We start from the raw sequence: 8,507 nt of genomic DNA, 5'->3' as shown, positions 1-8,507 counted from the left end.
TTTTATATGATCATTCCACTTCAAATCGTTCCGTACGCATACTCCCAGATATTTTACAGAAGTAACTGCTACCAGTGAGCCGTAGTTGTGTCCGGCTCTTCGAACAGCGCGCCAGGCGGAGTGCTTTCGCTTCGCGTCTAGTGTTTGCGGTGACGCTTTCGGTTTGGCGCGCTGTTTGGATCGCTACCGCCCTCTGGCGGGAGGTGCAGCGAGTTTACGGTCGCGTGACGATCGAGGTGTACGTACTGGGCGGTGACCGAGATTTGCCATGAATGGCTGAACCAACTCCAGCATTGGTTTTAACAGTACAGTGTTGTACTAGATATAGTCTGATGGAGAAGGCATACTCACAGCTTTCCTGACCAATGAAACCTCTCCTCCTACAAACTGGCCATCACTGGACAAACAATCCTTCTGCTTCTACGTAAATTATGATGTCCATGTATGACAACTGCAGTTTAAACAATACAGTGCAGGATTGTTAATAAGTACCTCCAGGGTTTCAGAGGACGTCTGCAAGAAAACAATGTCATACAGAAGAATGATACATTCAAGTGGTAGAATGTCTCTCCGAGTTTCGATTCGTAATACACGCGTTGGCGTAGTTGCACCAGGGGCAGGCGTGTCAGAACCCAAACCTTCGTACGTCACATTTGCCCACATCTCCTAACTGTCGGCCCTGGAGGCGTGGTCGGATGGACAAGCGGTTAAGGCTACCGCTTGCATAATAGTGTCCGATACAGACTTTCATGTGTCACCAGTCAATAGTACAGCTGAAGCCAATTTAGCGTGAATCAAAAGACAATATCTGTTATTTCACATGAATTGTCAACATAGACACTGTTCAGTTACATTGTAAGTATTATACGCCTTGAATGGGTTAAAACGACGATCATATCGAATGTCCCTTTCGGGCGAGAATCGCAAAGTTTGTGTGTGCGAACATTACGAGATGTGGACAAGTGTGACATATGGAGGGTTGGGTTCGTCTTGGGGGCGTGCTCGGATAGCCGAAGCAATTAAAGGTTCGAGCCCCGATCCGGCATAGATTTTTCATGAGTCACCTGTCAATAATACAGCTCAAGTCAATTTAGATTCGCCTTTTGCTAATTAAATTTTGTATTACATATGAATAACCCAGCACATTACTACGTATAATCCTGCTGGGAGAGACACATTTACAAGTTATTATACTTCAGAAACCCACCAGCCCATTGTCTTCATCGCCACTGACCTAGGCAACATGATCTAAAGTAAAACAGCCATCAACCCTAAGGTTGTTTATAAACTCTAAAGTACATTACCATCCACAGTCTTGTTCTCTAACCTTCTTCCAGTCATCTGACCACCTCTTTCAGACACGGTTATTGGGAGATCTGTGGACACTCACAAGTTAACAAGTATTGGTCGCCACCAACCTCATTCCTTCTTGTGAGGCAAAACAGTCAGAAGCTGCAGTACAGTCTTATACTGTGGGTAGTCCTCGTGAGGGAGGTGCCCATACACCTAGCCCCAGTCGCTGAACTACCACAGCCAGCCAGAGTAAAAAATGGTTCAAATGGCTCTGAGCACTATGGGACTTAACATCGGAGGTCATCAGTCCCCTAGAACTTAGAACTACTTAAACCTAACTAACCTAAGAACATCACACACATCCATGCCCGAGGCAGGATTCGAACCTGCGACCGTAGCAGTCGCGCGGTTCCGGACTGAAGCGCCTAGAACCGCTCGGCCACCGCGGCCGGCAGCCAGATTTAGCAGGAGCTTTGTAGACTCACCAGCGCAAAAGTCATCGCGAATTAATTTTCTGGCCCAATAAAAACTTTCGGCACCAGTATAATCCTGGTGAATGAGGTACACTCATGCCCATCTAGAACCAGTGAAACGACACTTCACACATTTTCCACCATCGCTGGGCGAAGGAAATTTCTGCCTCATGTAAAATACAGAGTCCATATGCGGCATGTACCCAAGGAAGTTGTGGCAGGCTGCACAAAACCAGTCAGTAGACTGATGACCCCTCGCCCCCCCCCCCCCCCCCAAAAAAAAGCAAAAAAAAAAAAAAAAAAACCCCAATTTTGGCTTCTTCGGCACTACACTGCAATGCTGCTCATAATCATGTCAGAAGAGTACAGCGACACAAGTTGTTATACTATCGGACAATCAACAGACCCTTGTCTTTGTCCCCATTCGCTGGCCTGCCTATAAAATAAAACAGTCGCCAACCCAATGTTGCTAACAACACTACACTACTATATTAGGTATATTACTGATGAAGGAACTACACTCATGCCCTCTTCTAACCAGCGAAACGACTCATCCTCGAATCCTTGCCACCATTAGGCAAATGTAAACTAACAAAATCCATTATAAACAATTGTAGTTCCGACATCACACTACATTACCATGCAAAATTTTGTTGGAAAAAGATGCGCCTAACGAGTTGTCATATCTCAGACATTCAGCAGTTCAAAGTACTTGTTACCACTAGCAGAGCCGGCCGGTGTGGTCGAGCGGCTCGCCGGCCGCTGTCGCCGAGCGGTTCTAGGCGCTTCAGTCTGGAACCGCGCGACCGCTACGGTCGCAGGTTCGAATCCTGCCTCAGGCATGGATGTGTGTGATGTCCTTAGGTTAGTTAGGTTTAATTAGTTCTAAGTTCTAGGGGACTGATGACCTCAGATGTTAAGTCCCATAGTGCTCAGAGCCATTTGAACCACTAGCAGAGCCAATCTCCCACCTCCTTATAAACTAAAATAAACATCAGTCTCTAGGCTAAAGTAATTTACCACACGTAGTCCCATACTCCATCCCATCTCCGGTTAGTGAACCACCTCACTGAGGAATGGGTGTTGGTACACTTACAGTCTCTCGTGAGACCCAGTCTTCGTTGTCACAAAGCGAACTATCTGCCTCATCCGCCCAAAATTTCAGAGGCTGATTTCATTCCTGGCGTATTAGCGACGTCACCGCTGTAACAACGGTGGCAGCTTCAACTAACAACACTAAACACCAGATGTGCTTTCGACCATTCAGTTGTGAGCGGACAGTATAAGCTGCGATCGTGTGGCCGTAGTGTGTCAACGTCGTTGTGTCAAAAATCGCAATAGAGCAACTTCTGCAAATCATGTATTCAAGACATTCTCCAGAATGTTTTGGAGGAGAGAAAATTGTGTGTAAAATTTGTCCCACATGCCTTGACTCTCGAACAGAAACAGACACAGCGGGACGCCTGCCTTAACTTCAGTGAAATGCAAAACGCGTCTAATCTTTTCTGGAAAAAATCATCACGAGTGACGAGACTTCGCATTATCAAATGGTTCAAATGGCTCTGAGCACTATGGGACTTAACAACTGAGGTCATCAGTCCCCTAGAACTTAACTACTTAAACCTAACGAACCTAAGGACATCACACACATCCATGCCCGAGGCAGGATTCGAACCTGCGACCGTAGCGGACGCGTGGTTCCAGACTGAAGCGCCTAGAACCGCTCGGCCACACCGGCCGGCTTTCGCATTATCAATACGAACCCATCACAATACGACAATGCGCAGAAATTCACACTGAGGATCAACGCTTTGACGACATAACCGACATTCAAGCCAATGTGAAGCGCTAGTTGAACAACATTCCAAAGAGGGGCATTTCTGACAGTTTCACATGGTTGTATGAACGTTCTGTGCGTCGTATTTTAGCGGGGCGAGACTACTTAGACGCCTGGCGCTTCAGTCTGGAACCGCGCGACCGCTACGGTCGCAGGTTGGAATCCTGCCTCGGGCATGGATGTGTGTGATGTCCATAGGTTAGGTAGGTTAGGTTTAAGTAGTTCTAAGTTCTAGGGGACTTATGACCTTAAATGTTAAGTCCCATAGTGCTCAGAGCCATTTGAACCATAATTACTATAAAATGAAGTTAGATTTTCGCTACAGAATTTAATCAAGAACAGCGAATATCTTGGAAATGTCCTTCACTTTAACACTGCTAGCTTTGAAATCCAAAGAAAATAAAGCACAACAGCGATATTAATAATTAAACAGCGCTGCGCTACTTCTTTAATAACACTCTCATTCATTTCATTAATTCTGACTGCATATTATGTTAATCGCAACATAAAAATGTTATCAGCAAATAAATCTCTGGTACCAGCTCCATGTTACAAACCGCGCACCTCGGCACAACGAACAAAGCATGTCAAGACTGTGAAACAGTAACTGACAAACATCTTACTGATTCAGCTGTAAAGTACCGGTACTTCGCGCTCGAGCATTAGACCGCTGCATTGGGACGGAGCGAGTGAAAAACAACCGGTGCGTGCTTAAGTTTAAAACTATACTTTTAGGAGCGAAGAGTTGCGTACTATCCGAATTATAGGCTAAATTTTCGCGCCGGATCGCCTGATGGGGCTGACATCTTGGAAGTGTGCTCCTTTCTCCTTAAGATATATGAGATTAAGGTGGCGATATTTACTTGTCATTGCGACAAGTGGAAATAATGTCCAAGTCTTTCTCGATATCGTTACTTCCTGTAGATAACAGCTTTGTCAGCGAACAACTGGGAATGCTGGTGAGCGTGCTAGCCCGATCGCTTATGTATGTTGAGTACAAAAAGCGTCCAGTTGGGACCCACCCGACGTGAATTTCGCTTCTGTTCGACGTTCGGCCGCCGGGAGCGGTGAATTCATGTTAAAATGAGAAAAGAGGAAAGGAAATCGATAAAAATCATGGGGAAGGAAGAAGTATCTACGACTAACGCAAGAAGGAAGGAGGTCATACTAGGTTCTTAAAACCTATAGACGACGAAGTCGTTAAGGGAATAGCACTGGCTCGGATTGGGAATTAATTACATCATGTCCTCTCCAACGGAACCTGCTCAGGATTTCATGAAAGTGATTTAGGAAACCACGGGAAACAAAAACGAATGCTTTGACTGCTGTCTTCCCAAACGGGAATCCACAGTCTTAAATGCAGCTCCATCTCGTCCAACACTAATGTAAGAGAAAATTACTGCAGATGCAGAGCTGCACGAAACATAAAATGATACGCCGGCCGCTGTGGCGGAGCGGTTCTAGGCGCTTCAGTCGGGAACCGCGCTGCTGCTACGGTCGCAGGTTCGAATCCTGCCTCGGGCATGCATGTGTGTGATGTCCTTAGGTTAGTTAGGTTTAAGTAGTTCCAAGTCTAGGGGACTGTTGACCTCAGATGTTAAGTCCCGTAGTGCTTAGAGCCATTTGAACCATAAAATGATACCTTCTCGGAGTTCCAAATCGCTGGCAAGTTCTAGACTCAGCGCACTATCGAGGCATTGCCCTGTTTCTCATTATGACAGCGGAAGCAGCCGCGCAACTCTCATACCTACAGCCACTTCTGAGTCTACAAAAACCTTACAGCCCATGAATCCGCGGCAAGTACGACACAGCGCCCGCAGTTAACCGCTCCAATTTTGCCACGGACCAAAGTTAGTGCGACCGCGACAAGTTGGCTGTTGCTTGCCGCCGGCGCTAATACCCTGAACGGCAATCGATACGATTTAGCCACATGCAGGAAAGTCAGGTGGCGATTTAATCCAGACGTCAAGTACGGAACGAGTCTGTGAAAAGAGAGAAACAAATCTCCGTGTTTTTTAAGGCTTCGACAAATTACATTGTTACACACACACACACACACACACACACACACACACACACAAACACACATAGTGTTATGAAAATGAAATTAGTTAAACTTCATACAGCAAGTACGATTAATAACAGCTTCAGTCACAGTTTTTCTCGTGTTTTATTGGATTAAATGGCTCAGAGCACTATGGGACAACATCTCAGGCCATCAGTCCCCTAGAACTTAGTACTACTTAAACCTAACTAACCTAAGGACATTACACACATCCATGCCCGAGGCAGGATTCGAACCTGCGGCCGTAGCGGTCGCGCGGTTCCAGACTGAAGCGCCTAGAACCGCTCGGCCACACCGGCCGGCTTTTATTGGATTACACGATACATTTCGGACCCTGTGAGTTCAGCATCAGCTGCAAATCGTTTTAATACATTGTTTGCTTCTGTTCTTGAATGAGCTGATGCGAAACATATGTTCCTGTTCTGTGAAGATTAGATGTTAAGTTTCGATATTCGGGAATAAGATAACGGAATATGTGATGAGAATCGGTGAATGACTTACGGGAAAGTCAGGGAACAACATTTTTAACGTTATATCAGAAAACGTTGATTCATCCATTCTGTAATCGCACATCACGCCACTCAAGTCGCACACTTGTTGGTACATTTCAAAACACTTTAGTTTAATGTGCAATAAACAATGCTGAAGTTTATTATGTAGTGTCAGAAATCAGAATCTTAAATAAATTGACATACGTAACGAACTAAATTTCCTAAAAGTTACCTAGCCTTAGACATTTTAGTAATTTTAAGGAGCCGCGCGGTTTGAGGCGCCATGTCACGGAGTGTGCGGCCCTCCCGTCGTAGGTTCGAGTCCTCCCTCGGGCATGAGTGTGTGTGTTGTTCTTAGCATAAGTTACTTTAAGTAGTATGTAAGTCTAGGGACCGATGATCTCAGCGGTTTGGTCCCTTAGGAATTCACACACATTTGAACAATTTTAAAGACTCACACTCATTAACATTGAAAATAGCACACCCCGATGGAAGAAAAGCAAGTCATCTACATCTACATATATACTCCACTAGCCACCAAGCGGTGTGTGGCGGAGGGTACAATTCGCGCCAAACTCATATTTCCCCCCCCCCCCCCCCCCCTCTGTTCCACTCGCGGATCGCGTGAGGGGAAAACGACTGTCTGAACACCTCAATACGAGCTCTAATTTCCCTTATCTTTGAATGGTGATCATTGTGCGATTTGAAAGTTGGTGGTAATAATATATGCTCTACATCCTTGGCGAAGATCGGATTTTGGAATTTAGTGAGCAGCCCCTTCCGTTTAGCGCGCCGTCTATCTGCAAGTGTGTCCCACTTCAAACTTTCTATGAGACCTGTAACGCTCTGGCGATGGTTAAATGTACCAGTCACGAATCTTGCAGCTCTTCTTTGGACCTGCTCAAACTATTGAATCGGACCCAACTGGTAAGGGTCCCATACAGACGAACAATACTCTAAGACTGGACAAACCAACGTATTGTAAGCTAGTTCCTTTGTTGAAAGACTGCATCGCTTCAGGATTCTACCAATAAACCGCAATCTAGAGTTCGCTTTACCCGTTACTTGTGCAATATGATCATTCCATTTTAGATCATTTCGAATAGTCACACCCAGATACTTGACGGATATTACCGCTTTCAAAGACTGGGCATTTATTTTGTACTCTTACATTAATGGGGATTTTCGGCTTGTTATACGCAGTAGGTTACACTTACTAATACAGAGAGATAACTGCCAGTCATTACATCACGCATTTATTTTCTGCAAATCCTCATTTATTTGTTCACAACTTTCGTGTGATACTACTTTCTGTGCCGGCCGCGGTGGCCAAGCGGTTCTAGGCGCCTCATTCCGGAACCGCACGACTGCTACGGTCGCAGGTTCGAATCCTGCCTTGGGCATGGATATGTGTGATGTCCTTAGGTTAGTTAGGTTTAAGTAGTTCTAAGTTCTAGGGGACTGATGACCTCAGATGTTAAGTCCCATAGTGCTCAGAGCCATTTGAACCATTTTGAATCTACTTTCTGTAGACTACAGCATCATCGGCAAACAGTCTAATGCCGCTGTCAATACCATCAACCAGATCGTTTACGTAAATCGTAAAAAGTAGCGTACCTATTACGCTGCCCTGGGGAACGCCTGAAGTTAATCTCTCATTGTCCTTCAGACAGCTGCTTTCATTTCGCATAATTTCTGTTAGTCAGCGTGGCAGTGACTACATTTAAAACGACTGTGCAAAATTCTCTGCTTTCTCAGCAACTTCCTAATATGTTTGCAAATAAGTAGTGAGACGCGATATGCAAATGATGCAGTTTTGGTGCCAATGCCCACAGACCCTGCAGTGGCGCAGCACTCCGGGAGGAAGTCCTATTTAAGTGTTCAAATGTGTGTGAATTCCTAAGGGACCAAACCGCTGAGGTCATCAGTCCCTAGACTTACACACTACTTAAACTAATTAATGTAAGAACAACACACACACGCATGCCCGAGGGAGGACTCGAACCTGCGGCGGGCAGGGTCGAGCAGTCTGTGACATGGCGCCGGCCTGAGTGGCCGAGCGGTTAAAGGCGCTACAGTCTGGAACCGCACGACCGCTACGGTCGCAGGTTCGAATCCTGCCTCGGGCATGGATGTGTGTGATGTCCTTAGGTTAGTTAGGTTTAAGTAGTTCTAAGTTCTAGGGGACTTATGACCACAGCAGTTTAGTCCATAGTGCTCAGAGCCATTTGAACCATTTTTTCTTTTTTTTTGTGACATGGCGCCCCAAACCGGGCGGCCACTCCGCGCGGCGGGTCCTGTTTAAACTGCGCACAGTGGACGGGTCATACGAGTACACGCATCGATCA

The 8,507-nt window shown here is 45.8% G+C and overlaps 1 non-coding gene across 1 annotated transcript; it reads left to right on the top strand.

The window, feature by feature from the left end:
* Positions 1 to 8,204: 8,204 nt before the first annotated feature.
* Positions 8,205 to 8,288, top strand: Trnas-gga. Its single transcript is given in 2 exon segments — positions 8,205 to 8,244; positions 8,254 to 8,288. It is a non-coding gene; the product is annotated as a tRNA-Ser (tRNA).
* The last annotated feature ends 219 nt before the right edge of the window (positions 8,289 to 8,507 follow it).

This window comes from Schistocerca americana, chromosome 5 (assembly GCF_021461395.2).
Source record: "Schistocerca americana isolate TAMUIC-IGC-003095 chromosome 5, iqSchAmer2.1, whole genome shotgun sequence".
NCBI classification, from domain to species: domain Eukaryota; kingdom Metazoa; phylum Arthropoda; class Insecta; order Orthoptera; family Acrididae; genus Schistocerca; species Schistocerca americana.
The sequence above is the reverse complement of the archived record's forward strand: the minus strand, read 5'-3'. Positions and strand labels throughout refer to the sequence as shown.